Consider the following 25671-nt stretch of genomic DNA (forward strand, 5'->3'; position numbering starts at 1 on the left):
TCTCACAGAGAGAGAAAGACAGACAGACAGAGATCACTTGTACAGTGTTACACCCAATAGAAGTAGCTGAGACTGGAACAGGACAACCTGGCATGCTTGTCTAAAACCTTATGGAAGACCACCTGGTCAAAGCCCTTGTGGTTCATGCAAGAGGAAAGGTCTGGCTGTCTAATGTTTCACTTGGAATAAGCGAAACATAAAGGAACTCTGTGGTGACCTGAAAGAAAGAGGTTATCATCTGGAGAACCCTGAAGGGGAAAGTTTTGTCAGCAAGACACTGAAATGGCTGATTAAAAAGGAACAACAAATTTCTCTCTGAAAACCATCAAGAACCTTCCTGAGTGGTAACCATTTACCTTTCAAGCACCAAACCCTGGTGAACTTTATACATGTTAAATTCTGCATAAAAACTGCCTGCAACCAGTGAACTTGGAGGAATGAGAAATGAGATTGGACTACGAACCAAAGAACTTTTCTGAACTTACACACTCATTACCTACATGTGCACTTAGAATTAGAAGGGGGTTAAGTTAGATTAAGTAAGTTAATACTGATAAGTTAAAGTTTGATTCTGTTTTCATGATTAAAGATAATTAAAAGCAACTTTTGTTTAGGTAACTATTTGTCTTGGTAAATATCTATTGCTGCTGGGTTTTGGGGTCCTCTGGGGTCATAACAAATAGATGCAAGAAAAATAGAGTTATGGGTGTGAGATAGGGAACGTTTAGATTGTCAAGTAGGTTCATATAGGCCTGTACTATATTGTTCTATATTATAATATGAAACACGATTGATGCAAAAGATTTCAAAGTTACCACAGATCAAATTTATTGCCAGAGTAAATACAACACATACTACCAAGATTCTTTGTTTCCTGTGGGTCAGAATTTCCACTTATCGGTAGTGTAACTATACTCAAGAAAAAATATCTATACGAAAGAGAGAAATGTAAACAAAGAAAGAAATGTTTTTAAAAAAAGCTGACTGTGCAAATACAGAAAAAATAATTACTCGGTAATAAATAATGTGCAAAGTAAGAGCCCTTACATGAGTGTCTGATCAAATCTGTTGGTAGAGGAGTAGCAAGTGTTCCTGAACCAGGTGGTGCAAGACTTGAGACACCTAGACCTCTTTCCTGATGGCAGCAGCAAGAACAGAGAACATCCTGGGTGGTGAGGGTTCTTGATAATTGCTGCTGCTCTCCAGTGGCAGCTTTCTCTGTAGATTTTTTCAATGGTGGGGAAAGTTTTGCCTGTAATGTACATTTTGCAGGGCTTTCTGCTCAGAGGTATTGGTCCCTCCATACCAGGCCATGTTGCAGCTAGTCAGCACTCTCTCCTCTACACATTTGTAGAAGTTTGCTAGCGTTTCTAATGTCAAACCGAACCTCTGCAAACTCTTGAGGAAATAGGAGGTGCTGACATTAGTTTGTTGGGTCCAGGAAAGGCCCTCTGAGATGGTGACTCCCAGAAACTTAAATTCGCTCACCCTCTCCATCTCTAACCCCTAATGATTACCTCAAGTTTTCGCTTCCTTAAGTCTATAATCAGCTCCTTGGTTTGGGTGACATTGAAAACCACTGAAATACAACCTTGCACTCAAACTTTTTTCTTTCCACTCACATGCCACCTTAAGTAATCCCTTACTAATCACAGAGAACCTATGGCATAGGGATTATTTAAGGTGGTATGTGAGAGGGGAAAAAAGTTTGAAAACCATTCAGCCAAGTTTTCAATTTCCCTTCAGTATGGTGACTAATCACCCCTTTTTATACAGCCACTATCATGGTATTATCAACAAATGTGTAAATGGTGTTGTTATTGTACCAAACCACACAGATATTGGTGTAAAGCGAATAGAGCAGGGAGCTATATTCGCAGCCCTGTTGTTTTCCAGTGCCAATGGAGATTGTGGAGGTGATATTCTCGCTAATCTGCACTGATTGGAGTCTGGAGGTAAGGAAATCCAATTACACAGTGGGGAATTGGGGCCCAGATCTTGGAGTTTGCCAATTAGTTTTAAGGGGATGATGGTGTTGAATGTCATACTGTGATCAGAAACAAGGAATCCTTTGTTGACAGGTGTTGCAGGATTTTGAGTAGAGGCAGTGAGATGGCATCTATTGTAGACCTATTAATACAGCAGGCAAACTCGAGCGACTCAGATAGGTGCTGAAATTCTTCAGCACCAGACTCTCAAAACACTGTGGGTGTGAGTACCACTGGTTGATAGTCGTTTAGGCAGGTTTACCACACACTTCTTGGGCATCAGTGCATTTGAGGCCTATTTGAAACAAGTAGATCCAATGACCTGTCACAGTAAGATGCTGAAGATATCCATGAAAAAATTGCCAGTTGGTCAGCACAGATTTGCAAAACTTGACCGGGTACTCTGTCCAGACCAGATGCTTTCCTTGGATTCACTCTCCTGCATGTCATACTCAGACACTCTGACTGTGAAGGATTATAAGGGGACATGGGAGTGCACTGTAGTTTGTCCTTGTTCTGCTGGTCAAATAGGGTGTAAAAGGCATCAGTTAATCTGGGAGTGAAGCTTTGCAGTCCCCTACTGCACTAGATTTGGTCTTGTAGCAGATGTTGCCATTTGGATCCTGCCACAGCAGTTGGGTATCCTTCATTGTTTCTATTCTCATCTGAAATCTTCTCTTCGCGCAGGAGATGGCTTTCCATAGTTCGTACCTGCTCCTTGAGTAGTTTTCTGGGTCTCTGGACTTAAAAGGATTACTGTCTCTACAACATGGAGTGTTTACCACCTTAAACTTACAGTGCCAATCAAGTGAATTATTTTTAAAATATTCTATTTTTAAAAATTTTAAAACCATAACAACTAAAATTCATAAACAGAAAATATATAAATGGATAATAACAAACACCCCCCAACCTCCTTCTCCCTCCCAACTTTCCTTCCCCTATATCTACCCACTAAGAAAGAAAGAAAGAGATCATCAATTAGATATATAATTCAACTACTCGGCAGTGAAACCAAGACGCCTCACCAGAATGGATTGAGAGCTCAAAACTTCAAACCAATAATTTTTAAATATGGCCTATATATTTTTACCAAAAAAATGATATTTATCCCTCAAATTATGTTATCTTTTCAAGAGGGATACAAGATTTCATTTCAGAATGCCATCTTTGCATTCCTAGAGTTAAATCAGATTTCCAAGTAATAGCCAAACATTTCTTAGATACAGCCAAATCTAAACATAAAAATTCAATTTGATACATAGTCAATCTTAATCTTAAAGCAATCGTCTTAGTATCGCCTAATAAAAACAACATTGGATCAAATGGAAGTTTAATTTTTAATACTTTTTCCAAGAATAATTTAACTTGTATCCAAAAAGTCTCAACTTTAGAACAGATCCAAGTCGAATGAAAGAATGTTCCTATCTCTTCACCACAGATGCTTCAGGCGAGGAGTCGGAGCAGTCGGAGACATCAAGTGGAGGAGGGGGGTGGAGTGACTGATGGCAAGGTAAGTACATAAATATCACTTAATTGATGAAGAGCCTGTAAAAGGGAGTTAATTGGCTAATAAGGGTTAATTAGTCGAGGGCCAATAAAAGGAGGATTGGGCCAAGGAATGGCCCAGTGAGTGAGTGGCCCAGTGAAGGAGTGGGGCTTTGAGGCTTTGGCTTGAAAGGTTTCAGTGAGAAGAGCAACTGCTTCAACCAAGGTAAGGGGAGAGGGTAAGTCTAGTCAAGGGTATTATGCTACAAGCTAATGGAGTCAGCTATGGCTATGGATTATTCCAGCTGTGGGATGTGGGAATCTGGGAAGGTATACTTGTCCCAGACAACCATACCTGCAGGAAGTGCATTCAGCTCCGGCTCCTTACTGACCAAGTTCGGCAACTGGAGCTGGAAATGGATAAACTGCGGGTTATTCAGGAGGCTGAGGCAGTCACAGAGAGGAATTACAGAGAGGTAGTCACCCCAAATAGGCAGGATACAGATAGATAGGTGACTGTCAGGGGAGGTAAAAGATGGGACCAGTAATGCAGAATACCCCAGTGGATGTTTCTACCACCAATATGTATGCTGGTTTGGATACTGCTGGTAGGTTCGATCTTCCAGGGACAAATTGAGGTGGTCAAGTCTCTGGCACAGAGATTGACTCCTCATATCAGAAGGGAAGGGCTGAGAAGAGGAGAGCATTAGCAATAGGGGATTTGTTGGTTACGGAGAAAGTTATAGACAGGATCTTGAGGGTGGTAATCTCTGGATTGCTGCCTGTGCCATGCACTAGACAGGGTACAAATAGAAAGTTATGGCAGATAAATGCATGGCTAAAAAGTTGGTGTAGGGGGAAGGGATTTAATTCCTGGATAATTGGGATTGTTTCTGTGGAAGATCAGACCTCTAATAAAAGGGATGGACTGCACCTGAACTGGAAAGGGACCAATATCCTCAGGAGGATTTGCTAGACTGGTTGGGGAGTGTTTAAATTAGCTTTGCAGGGGGAGGGAAATCAAATTGAGGAGCAAAGAGAATAGGATAGCAGCGAGTCAGGAAGCTACAACAGAGTTAGAAATTAATAGTATAGAGATGGTCAATAACAATGTAAAGGAAAGGCAGGTGAGCAGACGGAAGGAAGATGTTCAACAGGAACAGCACAAACGACAACAATAACGGGCTTATGGGCTCTATTGTTTAATGTGCGTAACATCAGAAACAAAGTAGATTACCTGGTCGCTCAGATTCAACTAAAAAGGTATGACATTGTGGCTATGGCTCAATGAGACGTGCGATTGGGAGCTCAATATCTGAGGATACACAGTCTATAAGAAAGAAAGGCAGGAGGGTAGAGGTGGAGGGGTGGCTCTGATGAGTAATGACATTAAATCATTAGAAAGAAGGGACATAGGGTCTGTCAGTAGAATCAGTATGGGTTGAATTAATAAATGCCAAGGGCAAAAAGATTACATTGCAGTTATATACAGGCCCCCAAACACCAGCCAAGAGGTGGACTATGAGATACAGACAGAAATACAAAGGGCATGTCGCAAAAATACTATCAAAGTAATTCTGGGAGATTTTAACACGGCAGGCGATTGGGAAGGACAGGAATTTACTGGATCACAGGAGAGTGACTTTGCAGAGAACCTAAAAGATGGATTTTTTTTTTTAAACAGCTTTTTGAGAAGTCAACCAGGGGATCCGCAGTTTTCGAATGGGTCATGTGCAATGAACTAGAGGTCGTAGGGGAGTTAAAAGTCTTAGAACCTCTAGGAAGCAGTGACAATAACATGATTGAATTCAATTTCAAATTTGCAAAGGACAAATTTTATCAGATTTGTTACTAGCCCAGAAGACCCCAAAACCCAGCACCAATAAATATTTACCAAGACAAATAGTTACTTAAACAAAAGTTGTTTTTAATTATCTTTAAACATGAAAACAGAATCACACTTTAACTTATCACTATTGACTTAACTAACCTAACTTAACCCAATATATAACGTTACAATAAAGCAACCCAATGTGGAGTATATATTTTTCTATACACGATCAATTTTAACATCTTAACAAACAATCAGCTATCATAGTATTTGTACCACTGATATGATTAAATTGCAAATTACATTCTTGTATTATTAAACTCCAGTTTAACAATCTTCTGTTTCTATTCATTTTATTCAAAAACACCAGACAATTGTGGTCAGTAAATACCACAATTGGCTCATGAGAGGTACCGAGATGTACATCAAAATTCTGCAGAGCAAATATTATAGATAACAATTCTTTCTCAAAAGTGGAATAGTTCCTTTGATGAACATTGAATTTTTTTGAAAAGTAGGCAACTGGATGGTCAATGTTTTTGTAATAAAACTGCACCTGCTGCTCCCTCACTGGCATCCACTGCTAAAGAAAATGGTCTGTCAAAATCAGGAGATTTTAACATCGGGCAATAGCTCCTTTAAATTTTCCAAAGCTGTCTGACAAACTTTAGTCCACACAAATTTCTCCCTTTTCTTCAAAATATTGGTTAAAGGAAGAGCAACCTCTGCAACATTTCCTATAATATCCTGCCATTCCTAAAAACCTTCTCACTGCTTTCTTGCCATTGGGAATAGGAAACTCAGAAATTGCATTCACCTTAGCTTGAATAGGTGCAACTTTGCCATGACCAACTACATGACCCAAGTATGTTACAGTGGCATTTGCAAATTGACATTTTGCTAAATTAATAGTTAAGTTTGCTTTGGATAATCTTGCAAACAATTTGTCCAATTCCCCAAGATGTTCTTCACATGTGTCACGTTTTGTGACCAAGTCATCAATATAAGCATCTATATGTGTTAACCCTTGGATTACCAAATTAATCATCCTTCGGAATGTTGCAGGGGCATTTTTCATGCCAAAAGGTAACACATTATACTCATATAAACCGTATGGAGTTACAAAAGCTTAAATATTCTTTCCTCTCTCAGTTAAAGGCACACACCAGTAACCCTTCAATAAATCCAACTTAGTAAGACATTTAACTTTCCCAATTTTATCAATACAGTAATCTAAGCATCTATTTTAGTTACTGAATTAACTTTCCTGTAATCTGTACAGAACCTAACAGTTCCATTTGGTTTTGGTACCAGAATACAAGGAGAACTCCAATCTGAGTTTGTAGATCTAATAATGTCATTCCTCAACATATATTCCACCTCCTGATGCATGATTTTACTCTTTTGAATGTTCATTCTATATGGGTGTTGTTTTAGAGGACTTGCCTCTCCCACATCCACTTCATGATAAATCACTGATATCCCTTTTGGCACATCTGGAAACAAATTTGTATATTTCAAAATTAATTATTTCAACTGCATCTGTTCTTGTCTTAAGATGGCCTAACTTTTCCTCGAAATTTTCCAAAATTGCTGAGTTAGACAGGCAAACAGGAACCATGGTTTATTTAAGGTTACTCTCAAGATTGTTTCCATAATCTTATGATCCATTACTTCCTCAACTCTGCCAAAAACTAACACCCCAGATACAGATTGTTGTCCACTACCTTTATCCTCATGATTAGGTTTCAACATATTTATGTGACAAACCTGAGTTTTATTCCTTTGATCTCGAGTGTTAACAACATGGTTAACATCATTCAGTTTTGACTTAACTATGTACGGTCCAGAAAATATAGCTCTCAAAGCATTGTCATGTGTTGGAAACAAAATTAAAATTTTACTTCCTATCTTAAAATTCCTCACTTGAGCTTTCCTGTCAAATTAATGCTTCATTTTCTCTTGAGCCAAAGTCCACACTTATTGTAACCTATCTTTAAATTCAGAAACATAATCCAGCAAGTTTAACTGCACATCCTCACTAACCCATTGTTCTTTTATCAACATTAAAGATCCTCTAACCTGATGTCCAAACACAATTTCAAAAGGGCTGGAACCTAATGAATCCTGCCCAGCCTCCCTTGCTGCAAATAACAATAAATGAATACCTTCATCCCAATCTTTTCCATTCTCCAGATGATAAATCCTCATCATATTTTTAAAGAGTAGAATAAAATCTTTCCAAAGCTTCGTCAGTTTCAGGGTGGTACGCAGATGAAGTGAGCTGTTTTATTCCCAACTCATAAATCAACTGCTGAAACAACCCAGACATAAAGTTAGATCCTTGATCACTCTGTATCTCCTTAGGTAATCCAAAAACTGAAAAATCTTTCCAGAGCTTTTATCACCATTTTGGCTTTAATATTCGTTAATGGTATAGCCTCTGGAAATCTCGATGCTGTACACATAATTGTTAATAAGTACTGATTCCCAGACTTAGTTTTCAGTAAGGGACCTACACAATCCACAATAACCCTAGTGAAAGGTTCCCTAACAACAGGAATAGGTTGTAATGGAGCTACTAGAAGGCCCTGGTTAGGTTTCTCACAACCTGACAAACATGACATGTCTGGCACCAATTTACAACATCCTTCCTCAAACCAGACCAGAAAAATTGTCTCACAATCTTATTCATGGTTTTCTTTACATCAAGATGACCACCCAAAAGTGTACTGTGGGCTAGATTTTAAATTTCATTCCAGTAATTTCTGGGAACAACCACCTGATGGATCACCCCCCACTTTTCATTAGCAGGAATATCAAGAGGTCTCCATATTCTCATCAACAATTCACCCTTCAAGTAATATCCACAAGCCATTTCTTTAATATCCTGCTCACTTACTGCTTTGTCCCTGAAGTCAACAAGATCTGCATCATTTTTCTGTTGTTGAATTAACTCTTTCCTTGACAAAGCTAAATCCTTCTCTCACAATTACCCTGCTCTTTTAAAACATTTCAGAAGCACTGGGCAAGTCTCTATCAACTGGATATTCCTCAGCTCTCATCATTTTTTTCGACAAAGACGCTATTACAGCACATGCAGGATTTATCTCACAATTTTCCTTAAAAATCATCCTTATTAGGCTGATTTGTTAATCTCAAACCTGACCTAACTTTATCCTCTGCCAAATCATTCCCGAATAAAAACAAGACACCCTGCATGGGTAACTTTAAAATTACTCCAACTACAACAGGTTCTTTAACTAATTCTGAATTCAGCACTATGTTGTGAAGCGATATTGATTCTACCTCACCTCCAACACCTTTAATCAAAGTTGTCTCCCCATGTCAGTCCTTTGGTCAAGAGTTAAAACACTTTCCAACAACAGTGACTGAGCAGTCCCAGTATCTTTAAGAATTTTAACTGGAACCTGTGATTCTCCCTCCTTTACTGAAACCAAGCCCTCTGACACAAAAGGTTTGAAAAAATCCATGACACCCTTACCAGATTTGGAACATCTGCTCTCCTAAAATTCAACTGTTTGAATACATGCTTCTGGTAAATCCTCCTTTTCTCATCTCTTTTTCAATACTAGGCAATTAACAATAACATAACCAGGATTCTTACAAAAATGACATACAAATCCAGAAGTTGTCCTTTCCCATCTTATCTTCATTTTTTCTTTTAATATTCTCTCCAGACTTAATTTCAGGCTTATTAGTCTGGTCCACATTAACTCTCTGAAAAGGCTCACTATTCTGAAATTTAATTTTGTGAATTAGGGCAAATTCATCCGCTAATCTAGCTGTTTGCCGCCACATCCCCGTGTCTCTCTCATCCAGCTATAATTTAATCTCATTTGGAACACACCTTTTAATTTCCTAAATTAATATCAATTCTCTCAATCTGTCAAAATCATTATTTATTCCTTTTGAGGTGAACCAATGGTCAAAACATTCAGAGCAAAATCCATGTAAGATTGATTCCATGTTTTTACCAGACTCCTAAATTTCTGTCTATATGCTTTTGGAACCAACTCATAAGCTTTCAATACTGCTTGTTTAACCATATCATAATTTGCCACTTGCTCTGCAGTCAAATTAGAGGATGCAATTTGTGCCTTTCCTTTCAATGCACTTTGGAGCATAAGAGGCCATTTTTCTATTGGCCATCTTGAGCTCTTAGCGAACTTTTCAAAAAGCTGAAAGTATGCATCTATATCTCTCTCATCAAAAGGAGGAACTAGATTTACCTCTCTCCTAACCAAAATCCTCTCCCCAGGAGTTACAGCCTCAATTCTCTTGCTTCCCTCCATCTCAATTTTTAACTTCTCTAATTGAAACTGTCTGTCCCTTTCAATCTTTTCCAAGATATATTTTCTTTGTCTTTCATCCTCCTCCCTCTGTTTTCCAGCTACTTTTAACTCCTAATCCCTCCATTTTTCAGCTTGTTCTCTTTGCTTTTCAGCTTGGACTGGCTCCTATTGTTTCTGTTTCTCTACCTCCAACACCCTCAATTTCTCCGATTCCAATTGCAACTCAACTCCAATTGGAAAATTATCAGTCTTTCTCGACAAATTTTTCCTCACCTATATAATATTTCACTATAATCCTCTGTATTTGCATTTTTCTCATCCAATGCTTGACTTCAGTCAGCTTTAATGCCTTAGAAATAACCATCACTTCCTCTTTTCTCTTGATCTGCAGGAGATGGTTGTCACAAAAATGTATCAACATACAATGCTGTTATTTTTCCACACAAGCTATAAATGAGCTTAGGGGTAAAAAAAAAACAATTAACTAATAAATCCCAAAAACTCCAATTTTCAATCTGAGAGGATAAGCCCCCATAAATTTACGAGCCCAGATGACCCATAAACCCAGCAACAATAGATATTCACCAAGACAAATGGTAACTTAAACAAAAGTTGCTTTTAATTATCTTTAAATAAGAAAATAGAATCAAACTTTAACTCATCACTATTGACTTGCTTAACGTAGCTTAACCCCTTTCTAATTCTAAGTGCACGTGTATGTAATGTGTGTGTAAGTTCCAAAAAGTTTTTTGGTTCACAGTCCAATCTCACTTCTCATTCCTCCAAGTTCACTGGTTGCAGGCAACTCTTATACTGTGCACAAAATTTAACATTTATAAAGTTCATCAGGTTTTGGTGCTTGAAAGGTAAATGGTCATCACTCAGGAAGGTTCTTATTGGTTTTCAGAGAGAGATTTGTTGTTCCAGGACATTCACAACTGATTCCTTTTTAATCAGCCAATCCAGTGTCTTGCTGATGAAATTTTCCCCCTTCAGGGGTCTCTAGATGATAACCTCTTTCTTTCAGGTCAATACAGAGTTCCTTCTTGTTTCTCTTATTCCAAGTGAAACATTAGACAGCCAGTCCTCTCCTCTTGCATGAGACACAAGGGCTTTGACCAGACAGTCTTCCAAAATGCTTTCCACAAACTTGCCAGCTTGTCCTGTTCCAGTCCCAGCTGCTTCTGCTGGATGTAAGACTGTAGAAGTGATCTGTGTGTGTGTGTCTCTCTCACACACACACACACACACACACACACACACACACACACCGAGAGAAAGCCTGTTTGACTCTCTCTGCTTGCAAAACCACATGATCCTCTTAGAACAACAGGTTCTCTTCCAGACAATCTGTGTCTCCAACAAGATATTTCATCTGTTGCCTTTTGTAAACAACAATCTATAGTGAACTCTCTTAAGCACTCTCCAAAGCTCTTGCAAAGACTATTGACCCCCCCCCCCTCAACATGTCTAGCAATGGGGCAGAGCCTCCAGTATTTTAAGTAAGATCTGTTTTAAAGTGTTTGTATGTGACCTACTCTAACAAACCTTTCCCAATTTATCTCCCAAAAACATATCTATATATTCTGTCACAAATGTATCAATTTTTCAGTGGAATAAAGGAAACTATGATGGGTATGAGAAAGGAACTGGCTCAAATCGACTGGAAAAGCAAACTAGTCGGAGGAATAAAGCAGAATTGGAAGATATTTTTACAAATAATAAAATGCATGCAGGATAGATATATTCCTAGGAAAAGGAAATTATTCAAAGAAAAGATAGTGTCAATGGGCTAACAAAAGAATTTAAGCCCAAGATAAAAGCAAAGGGGAGGGTATACAAGGAAACTAAAACTAGTGGGAAATCAGAGGACTGGGATTCATTTAGAAACTTACAGAAAGAAATAAAGAAAGTCATAAGGAAAGAAAAGATGAGTTATGAAAGGAGACTGGCAAACAATATAGAAAAAGATACTAAGAGTTATTTTAAATATATAAAAAATAAAAGAGAGACACATGTTGGCATAGGACCAATTATTTAAAAAAAACTATGCTAGGGAAATTATAATGGGTTACAAAGATATGGCAGAAGAATTAAATCGATATTTTACATCTGTATTCACTGTGGAGGACATTAGTAATATCCCTGATAGACAAAGGCTTCAGGGAGTAGAGTTGGATACAGTTAAGATTACTAGAGAAATTGTACAAGGCAAACGGAATAGATTAAAGATTGATAAATCTCCCGGACTGGACGAGGTACACCTGTGGGTTTTGAAAGAGGTAACTATGGAGATTGTAGATCCATTGGTGATAATCTTCCAGAAATTAATAGCTTCTGGTGTGGTTCCAGGGGATTGGAAGGTTGCGAATGTGGTTCCGTTGTAAAAAAAAGGTGTAAAACTGAAAAAAGGAAACTATAGACCTATAAGTCTGACATCGGTAGATGGGAAGATATTAGAGTCCATCCTCAAGGATGAAGTTATGAAATACATGACAGAATTGGTCTTAGTCAGCATAGGTTTTTCTTAAACTTTATTTATTTGTTCAAACTACAGATAATAAGTAACATATATAACAATAAACAAAGCATGAACATTATATTTTATATATATAAAAAAAGAAAAAAAGGAAAGAAACACCCCCCCCCACTCTGTTTCAGCCAACTCTCCTAAGGAGAGCCATAAAGAAAAAAGAAAAAATAAAGTAAAGCATACATATTAAAATCTAGTCAATATAAATCAAAATGTAAATATTCTAAATATAACAACCACCTATTAATAAAAAAACTATAGTTATTCGTGAAACATATGTAAATTTTTCCATTATTAAACAATATTTTTCTCATTATGCCATCTATTAATATCAATCATATTTGTATCTTTCCACATACTAGCAATACATTTTTTCACTATAGATAGCGCTAAATACACAAAGACAAATTGAAGTTTATCTAGTCCCAAACCGCATGAAAAAAAATTCCAACAACGTTACCACATCTAAAACACAAATCTGATTCCTAAAGATCATATTTTTTCAATTTTTCAGGTGTTAAATAAAATCATATCTCTACCGAACACATATTTTACCAAAGATCAAACTTGATAAAAATACACTTACGCTTAATCGGATTGTTTAAACCCCGAACATTGAAAGTAGCAAACTTCAACTTTGACATATCCACTAATATTACTAAAAACTAATAACATCAATATATGAAGACTCAGATAAACATAAATAGCCCCTCCAATAGGAGAAAAAGAAACCACAATTTAAAGTCTAAACAAAATGAAAATAGAAAAAAAAAACCCAAAAAAAACTACCAAAAGGTAGTAATCCCTAAACAAAAGTTGGGTGTGGATCACCCACCAGTGGCTGATGACTAGTAGAACATAGAGCAAGTTACTCCCTCCCCAGCCAAACAAAGAATAACAACAAGATATCATAATCACATAAAAAGAAAGTAAAAATAAAAAACCTCTTCTATTCATCCAAGAGATTACAGACTCGGCGACCCCATTTCAAGGAAACAGACTCATTCCATTCCCATTTCTCCCATTTCTGCCGTTTCTTCCATTTCCAGAACAACCAGATTTTTCTTTAGGAGACAATGGTGGGCTACGACTTTGTCCTCTTACATCTGGCAACGAGTCAGCAAAACTCATTGCTTCACGTTCATTCTCAAAAAACCGAGATTGTAAGTCTCCACAAAACACCTTCAACGCTGCCGGATAGTGAAAAGTAGACTTATAACCTTTACGCCACAAAACTTCTTTAACTGGATTAAATCGACGCCGATGCTGAATAACCTCTTGACTCAAATCAGGATAGAAAAAAACTCTACTATTCTGAATCATTAACGGGGCTGTCGTTGTCTCGCATTTTGCACTGCTAAACAAAGTATCATTTCTCTGTCCAAATAATTCAAACATCGAATTATCATGGGTCTCGGTGGTTGACCAGGCAAAGGTCTTCTTCTTAAGGCTCTATGAGCCTTTTCCAATACCAGACCTCCAGAGAAAAATTCCTGCCCCAGTATTTGTGGAATCCATTCGGTAAAAAAACGAAGAGAATCTTGTTCTTCCATACCTTCTGGCAAACCAACAATCTTCACATTATTCCTTCCACTTTGATTCTCCAAATAATCTACTTTCCTCTCTAACTCCCTCTCACGTTTTCGCAATTCTTTAACGGATTTTTCCACCTCCAACACTTTTTCTGTATTAGAAGCCACTTGTTGTTGACATTTCAAAAAAGCAGCCTGAAATTGTTTAAAATCCTTACAAGATGCTTCCACACGTATTTTAATTGTATCCAGTTCCAAACTGAGCCTCTGAGACATTTCATTCAGCATCGGCTGAATGATAAGGCTTAGCTGTTTACATAGTAATTCAGAAAAGCTCAGCCCTGCTTTCTCTTGTGTAGTGGCAGAACCAGGTAACTGCAGCTCCTGCTGCATCTCAACAACAGGCAATTTAACAGTTTCACTGCAGGTCTGGACTCCCAGCAACGGCACCCCGACTTCCTCAGGGGGCCGACGCTGTTCTCCCCCTGCAACCCATTTTTGTTTCAAAACCTCACAAAAAGGACCAAAATATTCAGATTGGAGTATTTCCTGGGGCATTTCAAGCAATGGAGTCGTCTTCTTGCGTTCCCATTAAAGTCGGCAGGCTGCCAGAATCAGGATCCACATCAGGGGCACACGCACCTTCCTCCTGAGAACAGGTAATTCGAGCAATGTCCTTCTCCTGGTGAGTAGTAGTCATTTTTTCAGCTCCCACAGGCAATCTCTGTGGTTTAGGCTTGAAAGAAAGCAAACTTGAAGTTGTGGCAGACTGTTTAGGCTCTAAATCTTCAAAACTCCAAAAATGTAGTTTCTTCTGTACTTGAGGTTTAATCTTTTTTACCATTAATAGCCATAACAATTCCTTGATACTTTAAACTAAGTTTTAAAAAATTTAAACCTGAAAACAGAGTTAAAAACGGGTTCTTAAAAGTCTGGCCAGAGAGGTCAAGATTACACGTTGTTAGGTCTGCTTTGTTCATGAATGAGTGAGTCAAACACCAGACTGAGTCGAAATCAAAGTTCTTTGTTCTTTATTGCCGGATTGTAACACTTGCAACTAACAGTGTTAGTTGGAGAAGGCGCATTCTGCCGTTATCAGCAAGTGGTGTTTTTTTTATACCTCAGGATACGTACTTAGTAAATTATCATACCATGACATTGTCCAATGAATAAACTGTTGCTACCCTTCTCTGTTAGCCTGCTGCACATCATTCTTGTTAGTGCAAAGCTTATCTTGAGTGGACAAGGTCACATCTGCATTCTGTTACTCCTTAGTACTGGGTGACTCCTTCTCCGGTCCCATCTCATGATGTTTTTACCTTACAACGTCTAGACTCTACGCCATCTTGCCACGCTCCCCATAGTTATTTTTTTAAACATTAGATCACGTCTGACCAACCTATTAGTTTTTTTTTGGGAAGAAATCTCAGGTAGGATAGACAAAGGGTAGGCTGTGGATGTTGCATATTTGGATTGTGAAAAGGCTTTCGATAAGGTGCCACATGTTAGGCTGTTAAGTAAAATTAAGGTCCATGGAAATACAGGGATGCTATTGGACTGGATAGAAAATTGGCTGATAAGCAGAAAGCAAAGGGTTGAAATTAAAGGATCCCGTTGAGGATGGCTGCCTGTAACAAGCAGTGTTCTAAGCGTACGTGTATGTAATGTGCGTGCAAGTTCAGAAAACTTCTTTGATTCACAGTCCAATCTCACTTCTCATTCCTACAGTTCACTAGTTACAGGCAATTCTTACACTGTGCACAGAATTTAACATTTATAAAGTTTACAAGGCTTTGGTGCTTGAAAGATAAATGGTTACCACTCAGGAAGGTTCTCATTGGTTTTCAGAGAGTGATTTGTTGTTCACTGCCCCCCCCCCCCAGCCACTTCAGTGTCTTGGCGAAGAAACTTGCCCCCTCAGGGTTCTCCAGATGATGACCTCTTTTTTTCAGGTCACCACAAGTTCATTCTTGTTTCTCTTATTCCTAGTGAAACATTAGACAGCCAGTCCTCTCCTCTTGCATGAGCCACCAGGCTGAACTAAGAACTCACAACCCGTCTTCCAAATGGGGTTTCCACAAGCTTGCCAGCTTGTCCTGTTCCAGTCACTGCTGCTGTTGCTGACTGTATCACTGTAGAACTGATCTGTGTCTCTCTCACCCAGAGAGAAAGCCTGTTTTACTCTCTCTGCTTGCAAAACCACGTGACCCTCTTAGAACAGCAAATTCCCTTCCAGACAATATGCGGCTCCAACAAGCTCTTTCATCTCTTGCCCTTTTGTTAACAACAATCCATTAGCGAAGTCTCTTGGACACTCTCCAAAGCTTTGGCAAAGGCTCTGAGGCCCGATGTCTAGCATTAGCAGAACTCCAGTATTTCAAATAAGATCTGTTTTAAAGTGTTTGTATGTGACCCTCACTAACAAACCTTTCCCAATTTATCTCCCAAAAACATATCTATATACTCTGTCACACAGCATTAATAGGTCTTGATACTTGTTCCATTTTCAATCGCCAAGCTAATACCTTATGTGTTCTTTCTCCTAGATCATAATAATTCTGTTTAGTTCTTTCAATTAATTTCTCCATTCTATATGTCTGAATTGAATTATAATGCATTTTCTTTATTATTAATTCCAACTTATTTTTCTCAGATGGAACTTTTCGTAAATTTTTTTCCAAAATTGCTATTTCTTTCTCTAATTTATTTACCTCCAAGATAATTTTTCTTATTCTTAGTTGAATAACTTGTTATTTGACCTCTTAAATAAGCTTTTAATGCATCTCATAAAACAAATTTATTATCAACTAAATTAGTATTTATATCTAAATATTTTTATATTTGGTTTCTCATAAAATTACAAAACTATATTTTTTAATAATGAAGAATTAAATCTCCATCTATAAATTGAACCAATTTTGTCAGAACTTAAGTATGACATCAATAACTGAATGATCCGATACAATTCTAGGTTTACATTGTACATATTCAATTTTTCCTTGCAAACAAGCAGAAATTAAAAAGAAATCTATCCTAGAATAAGAGTCAAATAAATACGAATAAAATGAATAATTTCTTTCCCTTGGATTCAATTTTTTCTAATGTCCATCAAATTCGAGTCTTTCATTAACATCAAAATTCTTTTAGCAGTTTTTGTTTTTGTTTCTAAAATTGGATCTAAACAGCAATTAAAATCTCCACCAATTATTGTATTTTCATTTGCTTCTACCAAATTTTTTTTAAAGTATCTTGAATAAATTTCTCATCATCCGTATTAGGCGCATAGATATTCATAAAAGTCCTAGACTCTGAATAAATTTGACAATTCACCAAAACAAATCATCCCATGGGGTCAGTAAATGATTCTAATTTAAATGGTAACTTTTTATTAATTAAAATAGTTACTCCTCTTGCTTTAGAATTAAAAGATGTGTAATGGATAAATATTGGGAGGAATTTGGTAAGATTAGAGGGTTACATACATACACACATTTTAAAACCGATCATATTTGAAATACTAAATAATTCATATTCAGGAACATTGCAAAATCTATGGAGAATTTTATGCACATTTCACAAGTAGGTGTTAATTGAAATGATGTCATGAAATGAACAGATCATTGTTTGGAGACGACAAACTGGCTGTTCAAATGTACCTACAGTGTGCTCACAGAAAGGTCACTCCTGGGTTTTGTTTATCTAAGACAACAGCTTGACCAAAGGAGAAACTCCTGTCGTTTGCTGAAGATAGGAATGTTGCAAGTGAGAGAGTCACATTGGCTTTCTGAGAGAGAGAGAGAGAGAGAGAGAGAGAGAGAGAGAGAGAGAGAGAGAGAGAGAGAGAGAGAGAGAGAGAGAGAGAGAGAGAGAGAGAGAGAGAGAGAGAGAGAGAGAGAAGCAATCTCAACAAGCTCTCTCAGTCAGTGACACTGAAAGGAGCTGAACAATGCAAGCCAGGAAAAGCTGGTTGGAAACAAAGTTCCAGAGCAGTGGATGGCTGCAAGTGCTATCTGTCTGATGTTTCTCTTAGAATAAAAGGTACAGAAAGGAACTCTGTGATAGCCTGAAAGAAAGAAATTACCATCTTGAAAACCCTGATGGGGCAAGTTTAATCAGCAAGACACTGAGGTGACTAATGGTGGTACCTCAGTTGTGGACATCCTGGAACAACAAATTTCTCTCTGCAAACCCTACAAGAACCTTCCTGAGTGGTAAACATTTACCTTTCGAGCACCAAAGCCTGATGAACTTTATACATGTAAAATTCTATGCATAGTATAAGAATTTCTTGCAACCAGAGAACTTGGAAGAAGGAGAAGTGAGATTGAACTGTGAACCAAAGAACTTTTCTTAAATTTACACACATATTATACACATACACTTAAAATTAGAAAGGGGTTAATTTGGTTTAGTTAAGTATAGAGATAAGTTAAGTTTGATTCTATTTTCATGTTTAAAGTTAATTAAAAATAACTTTTGTTTAAATAACCATTTGTTGTGGTGAATATCTATTGCTGCTGGATTTTGGGGTCCTTTGGGCTCATAACAGATGAAGGTATAACTTGACCAATCCATTCTCTCTTTAACTTTTGATGCTCTTTCTCAGTTAAATTATTTTCCTGCAAAAAAGTAATATCTGCTTTCAACTTTTTTTAAATGAGCTAAAACTCTTTCTTTTAATTGTATTATTGAGCCCATTCACATTAAATGTTACATAATTCAAACTATGTACCCCCCATAATACAATTTCAAAAATACTTGATTCCCATTTCCACCCTGGCTCATCTCGGATCGACAGCCTCAGAAGGAGAAACTGGGGAAAAAAAGTCCGCCTCCCCAGACAGTGTGTCAAAAATAATAGCAGTCAGTCAAGTGTGGCAAGCTTCTTCAAGGTCTCTGTTAATTTGATCGTCATCAATTTCAACTTCAGTTTCAGTTGGCTTTTGACTTTAAGAACTCTTTTCTCAATTTATCTTGATTAATTTACATTTACTGAGATGAATAATGTTACTTTCCATTTTGCTTATTGTTAGGAAATGAATTAGCAAATTCCAAAGTTTCAGATTCATTAGCGAAACATTGTGCTTGATGTTCTCCATAGAAAACTTTAAGGATTGCTGGATTCGAAAAGCAAATTTATATTCTTTCTTCCATAGAACTGACTTTGCTGGATTAAATTCTTTTCTTCTCTTAACAACAGCATTACTTAAATCTGCTAAAAAAAAAATACTCTATTCCGAATCATTAAAGAATTCTGCTGTTCCCTGGCTTTTTGAACTGCCATTTTCGTTATAATTTCTCTATCTTGATAATGTAAACATTTAATCAGAATAGAGAGTGGCTGTTGTCCTGGATATGTTTTTTTTTTCCTAAGAACTCTGTGCTATCAAGTTCCAATCCATTCTGAAAATTTTCAGGTCCCAAAATTTCAGGCAGCCAACTTTGAAAAAAACTATACTGGATTAGTACCCTCAAAATCTTCAGGAAGACCAACAATTTTAACATTATTTCTTCAACTCTGATTTTTCAAACATATCAACTTTTTGCAACAAATCTTTTTTTCTGAATCTCCCACGCTGTAAAAGTGTCTATCTTATTAACTGTATCTTTACATACTTCTACTTCCATATGACAATCTTGAAAATCTTCTTCTAATTTTATCAACCATTTTAATACATTTTGTCATATGTCTTATTACAGTCATTTCTTCCTTAATAGCCCCAAATTGTGCAGTAAAATCTATTCTTTCTTCTGCAAATTTTGTATCCATTTTTTCACTTAAGTCAATTTGTTCAGAAATTTTGTGAAAAATGTGTTGGTCCAAAGGTTCAGGAGTAACATAATATGCTCCCACTTCTTCTTCTGATTCCTCTCTGTAACTGTGCCACATAACTTTCTTCTTTCATTCTGACCTCCTCCTCTTCTTCTGTTGATGTTGCCAGTGGTTGAAATTGCATGTGGCTCTTTGTCTAGCCCTCGTTTGACTTGCAACACTACTTGCTGCCAAGCCCGCAGACTCCATACAAGTCACTTCCATTGTGCGCATGGGCAAAGATCCGCACATGCGCAATTGCTCAGTGGTCACCTCTACCCTCTTTTTTCGTGCTCCCACGCCATCTTCTTCAGCTCCCCAAGAAGGTGGCACTGGAGATTGGATCCTTACCCGAGGAGGTCGTACTGAACGTGACTGGAGCGGAATCAAGATCGGAGGCTGAACTTTCAAGGTAGGCCCAGTTTCTTCTATTACAGTTACTTCTGTTGCAGCTGTTTTCCTAACAGGTTGGGCTTTAGCTTTTATTGTAGCCATTTCTTGAGCCCTTTAGAAGAACTCTAAAGTTATCCACTGTTTTTTTTTTAATTTTTTTTAAAGTTGGGCTTTAATTAATTCTGCCAGGAGAGATGTTTTCCACATTTTCGTTAAGCCATCACACTGAACCCCCTGCTCCAAGTGAATTTTATGCAGCCATAAATCATGGAACTAGGTCAAGGCTTCAGATCTCCATCTGAATTTTATTATTATTTTACAGCATTTTGTCTTGGTCTCCTCTTGGCACACTGAGCCCCACCACAGGATTTCCTCGAGGATTTCACAAAAAGCATCTCCATCGTGAGACAGGAAAGAGGAGGCTTGTTTGAAGAATCTCTGAAGTCCCTTTGTTTCAAAGGCCCAACAGCACATCAAGAAAATTACACCTTAATAGAATTATCCAATTACAAAGAAAACAGAGCACTGAAAGGAAATTTGGAACATACCACATCAAAACACTCCACGAGAACTTGCCACTAACCTATCCATTAACCTGGCACCATATCTTTCGTTCCTTCAATCCCCTCCCATCCAGAAGTCATCCAAATGTTTCTCAGTAGAAGCTAATGTAACTGCCTCCACCACTTTTGTCTGTCAGCTTATTTCATATGGTGGCCATATGAAAACTGTCCCTCATGTCCCTTCTAAATCCTTGTCACTCACTTTATAGTTATGTCCTCTCATCTTAAATTCTCCCATTCGAGGAAACAGACTGGTGCTGTTCATCTTATCAGTGCCCCATATGACTTTACAGACCTCAATAGTATACCCTCTCAACAACCTACATTCTGAGGAAATTAGATCCAGTTTTTCCAGTCTCACCATTACTCAACTCCTGGCAACAACTTTGTAAACCTTTTCTGTACACTTTCCAAATTTATAATATTCATATAGCTAGGCAACCAAGTGTGGCCTCGCCAACATCTTCTATAATTTCAACTTGAAATCCAAACACTTGTATTCAATGTCCCATCCAATGAAGGTGTGTCCCAAATGCTCTCTTCACTACTGTCTACCTGTTCTGCCATCTTTAAAGAGCTACCTGCATACTGAGATTCCTCTGCTCCTTAGCATTTTTTAGGGCACTGTTGTTAACAGAGAAAGCCCTGCCCTGGTTCGATTTACCCAAATGTACCACCTTAAGTTTCTCAGAGTTGAACTGCATCTGCTATTCCTCAGCTCAATTTCCCATCTGATCTAGATCCCATTGCAAACCCAGGTAACCTCCTTCATTGTCCACCTTCAAACATACTTTTGTGTCAACAGCAAACATACTCACCTTGTCACACACATCCTTATCCAAATCATTTAGAGGGTGACAGTAACTAATGCCCCAATAACCAACCTCCTCCATTATGAAATCAATTGAGCATCTGATGTCGGTACACATCAAAACACATCTGTCAAAGATACTGGACCCATTCAATTCACTGTAGAAGGAATTTTTCCACTGATGATGCTATAGTCTTGTCCCTCCATTCTGTCTTAACCCACCTGGAGAAAAAAGCCTTGAACACCAGGCTGCTATCCATTGACTTCAGCTCGACATTTTATACAATTCCCCAGAGGCTGGTGGAGAAGCTGCTAAGCATTGGTGCACCTCAGGGTGACGTACTCAGCCTACTTCTGTTCATGCTACTGACCCACGTCTGTAAAGCCAGATCCAGCTCCAAAAGAGTAATCAAGTTTGCAGATGACACGTCGGTCGTTGGCTTCATCAGCAACAAAATGAGTCGCACTACAGAGAAGAGGTAGAAAATCTTGTGATAATAACAATCGGAGTCTCAACGGGGACAAGATGAAGGAGATCATAGTGGACTTCAAGAGGACCAGGAACAGCCACCCTCCACTACACATTAATATCTTGGTAGTGGAGAGAGTATAGAACATCAAGTTCCTCGGAGTCCTCTTAACAAGTACCCGATCCTGGACACACATCTCCTCACTCGTCAGGAAGGTGCACTTCCTGAGAAGACTGAAGTGGCAAGGCTACCTGTTATATGTGGATTTGAGAGAAATATGTGACCTCCCTGTCTGTCTAGAATATTGCGGATTGCGGGTGGTCATGTGTCCTTCCCTGTCCGGACTTGTTCAGAAGTCCTATCACCTGTCAATCAAGATTAGACATTGGCCACCCATTAGTGCACAACTTGCTGTGGCTAATTTAAATCACCAAGGGTTATCATTGGGTAGATGCCCAAACCAGAACTGTACAAAACATCAATGCACAGCACATTCTCTCTCTCTGTCTCATGGTCCAAGGCCCGGACATTGCTGGAAGTGTTGTGAGTAAGGTGTGCACTACAGTGAAGCTGAGCTACAGTAACGCGATAGATCAGTACTTGCAGAGAGCTGCATCCCCATTGGTACAGGGAACCAGGTGTGTGTGGGTGAAAGTCCCTGCCTGTAGAGTATGTAGTCAAGTGTGTGAGTGTGTAAAGTAAAGGCAGCTACTGGTATTGGAGTCCAAGCTGGATCCAATGTGAATGTCTATAATCATTGTTTAAGTAATAGTGTAATCGAGTACCATTTGATGTTCTCCCCTGCTGGTCTCCTGAGTTTTAATTGAAGTTGTGCGTGATGGTAAAAGTTGTGTCCGTACTCACCTCTCTGTGAACCCATCGAACCCAATACTCTTCTCAACACGACACCACCACAATGTCAACTTTTTACAGGAGCTCCATTGAGAGCATCCTGGCCGGCTACATCACAGTGTGCTACAGTTGCTGTAAAGATCTGAATCAGAGGTCAACATCAACAGGATCTATTGGGATTGTTGTCTGAAGAGGGCCCACAAAATCACTGAGGGCACCTGCCAACCAGCACACAGCTACTCCCAGCGGGAAAGAGATACAAGAATATCAGAGCCTGTACCACCAGGCTGAGGAATAGCTTCTTTCCACAGGAAGCAAGACTGCTGAACAACAAAATGAACTGCTCACACTAATCCTCCAAAACACGACGATTTATTAAACAAGATTTATTTATTTTCATATATGTAGGTATTAATTATCTGTATGTGTGTTATAAAGTAAAACAGTCTGCAGATGATTCAATGTAGCAAAAACACAGAAATGCTGGAAGAATTTAGCAGATCTCGCAGCATCCTTAAGAGTTAAAGATATATTACCAACGTGTTGGGCCTAAGCCCCTCCTCAAGGTGTATATCAGGCTTTCAAACTACCCTCCAAACTCACATTCCACAAGCAATCCCTATGCCATAAGTGCTCTGTGATTGGTAAGGAATTGCTTAAGGTGGTATGTGAGTGGGAAGGGAAGGTTGAGAACCACTGCTCTCGACCCAATTGTTACTGAAATATTTTGCTTGAGAAAACTTGTTATTGGCCCATTTCCTTCAGAGTTATGAAACCGTCCACATAACAAGCCAATTAGAGATGATTAAAACAGTGGTTTTCAAGCTTTCCACTCATATCCCACCTTAAGCAATCCCTTACTAATCACAGAGCAGCTATGGAATAGGGATTGCTTAAGGTGGAATGTGAGTTTAGGGGGGCAGCTTGAAAAACACTGGAATGAAAAACAGGCAAGAGGCCTGTATTAAAAAAATGGTGAAAACACAAGAATGGAGGGGAGGGGAGTGGAGACTAAGAGAAAAAAGGTTAATTAAATATAAGAGGACAGTAGAATTGATAAGGGAAGAAGGGGTAGTTTTGGTTCTGTGAAAGGAGACAGGTATAAAGAAGATAAAGAGAGGCAGAACTGGAGTAAAAGAGACAAGGAAAAGATGTGGGGGTAGGCTAAGGGAAGCCAGAGAAGTCAATATTATGTCATCCAGTTGGAGGGTGCCCAGAAGGAATAAGAGACATGTTCCTCTAATTTGCAAGTAGACTCAGTCTGGCCGTGCACAAGATCATGAACAGACATTTCAGCAAGGGAATGGGGCAGAGAATTGAAATGGGTGGCCATTGGGAATTCCATGCTATTGCAGCAGACACAACTGAGTGATCTCTCAGTCTGCATGGAGAGTCTCCAATGGAGAAGAGATCACAACGGGAGCAACAGATGCAGTAGATGACCCCTGCAGATTCACAAATAAAGTGCTGCTTCACTTGGAAGGACTGTTTGAGGCCCCAAATGGTAGTGAGTGAGGAGGAGTAGGCGCAAGTGGAGCTCCTCCTGTGGTCATGGGGGGGGTTGCACAAGGGAGTCACAGAGAGAACAATCCCTTTGGAAGATTGAGAGAGGAAGAGAAGGGAAGATGTGTCTGGCAGTGGGATTATGTAGTATGAGGCAGAAATGGCAGAGGATGATATATTGGATGCGGAGACTGGTGGGATGGTAGGCGAGGACAAGGGGAAGGCTCTCCTTGAGGGTGGGGGCAGATGGGACCAGGGAAGGTGCAGTTAATGGAGGATATGTGGGTGTAGAAAGAGCAGGTGCAGTTAATGGAGGATATGTGGGTGGTAGAGGGGAAGTGTTGTTGAGATATGAGGACCTTTGATGATCTTGAACGAAGACCAAATTCTGGGAGCAGCTGAGACAGAGGAATTGAAAGGAATGGAATCCTTACAGGGACAGGGTGTGAAGAAGAGTAGTCGAGGTAGCTGTAGGAGTTGGTGGGTTTGTCTCCCGAGATGGGGATTGAGAGATCAAGAAAAGGGAGAGTGATACTACAGATGGACCAAGTGAATTTGTTGGCAGCTAAGTCGATAAAGTTGATGAGCTCATCAGGCATACATGAGGCAGCACCAAAGAAGTCATCAATACAGTGGTGGAAGAGTTGAGGACCCTTGCCTGTACAGACTTGTAGCATTGACTGCTCAACATAGCCAACAAAAAGCAGGCATAGCTGGGGCCCATGTGGGTATCCATGGCTACCCCTTAGATTTGAAGAACATGGGATGAGTTAAAGGAGAAATTATTTAGGGCAAGGACAATTCTGCCAACCAGAGGAGGGTGGTGGTGGTAGTAGAGGGGGAGTGGATGGGTCTGTTGTCGAGAAAGTAATGAAGGGCTTTGAGGCCTTCAGTATTGGGAATGGAGGTGAAGAGTGATTGGATGTCCATGGTAAAGATGAGGCAGTTGAGTTCAGGGAATTGGAAGTTGTTTAAATGACTGGGGGGGGGGGGTGGGAGGCATGTAAAGTTTTGCAGATGTAGGTGGAGAGGAAGGGACTGAACCGGGGAACAAAACTGAGTCAAGATAAACAGATACCTGTTCAGTGGGGCAGGAGCACCAGGACATGCACACAAACCCTTTATGTCTGCGGATCTTGGGTAGACTAGTTGTTGTGTTTGCATGTTTTGAATCGAGGACTGGAGAACGCTGTTTTGTCAGATTTCTTAGCAGAGTACATACATGGCATCATGTATAACCCTGAGATCGTACCTGTGCAATCAGATTACAAATAAACTTGAATTTACAAAAAGCAATGGTGTAATACTGAACCCTGAAGCATTCCACTGGTCATGGTCATCCAGTCTGAAACACTGCATTCTACAATTACTTTCTGACACTTTTCACTGAGCCAATTTTTTTTTAATCATTTTGGTTTGTTGGCCTCCTATCCTGTGTGCCCTAACCTTCCATACCAACCTGCCAACTGGGACCTTATGAAATGCTTTCCTCATTGTCATGGCTATCCCTTAAGGTCGAGGATGATGGTCTTTGTTCCTATGGGCTTTCAAGTGGCTTATGAGTCCAATCTTGGAATGT

General features: G+C 39.0%; 1 protein-coding gene and 1 long non-coding RNA gene across 5 annotated transcripts in view; one reads left to right on the forward strand and one right to left on the reverse strand.

Moving 5' to 3' along the window:
- The window catches only part of actr3b (actin related protein 3B), a 355031-nt gene that overhangs the window by 318450 nt on the left and 10910 nt on the right, over nt 1–25671 (reverse strand). The window lies entirely within an intron of this gene.
- Nucleotides 3438–25045, forward strand: LOC138751893 (uncharacterized). Its single transcript, XR_011350248.1, has 3 exons — nt 3438–3501; nt 19815–19912; nt 20216–25045. It is a non-coding gene; the product is annotated as an uncharacterized lncRNA (long non-coding RNA).

The sequence above is a fragment of the Narcine bancroftii genome, chromosome 1, assembly GCF_036971445.1.
Source record: "Narcine bancroftii isolate sNarBan1 chromosome 1, sNarBan1.hap1, whole genome shotgun sequence".
Lineage (NCBI taxonomy): Eukaryota > Metazoa > Chordata > Chondrichthyes > Torpediniformes > Narcinidae > Narcine > Narcine bancroftii.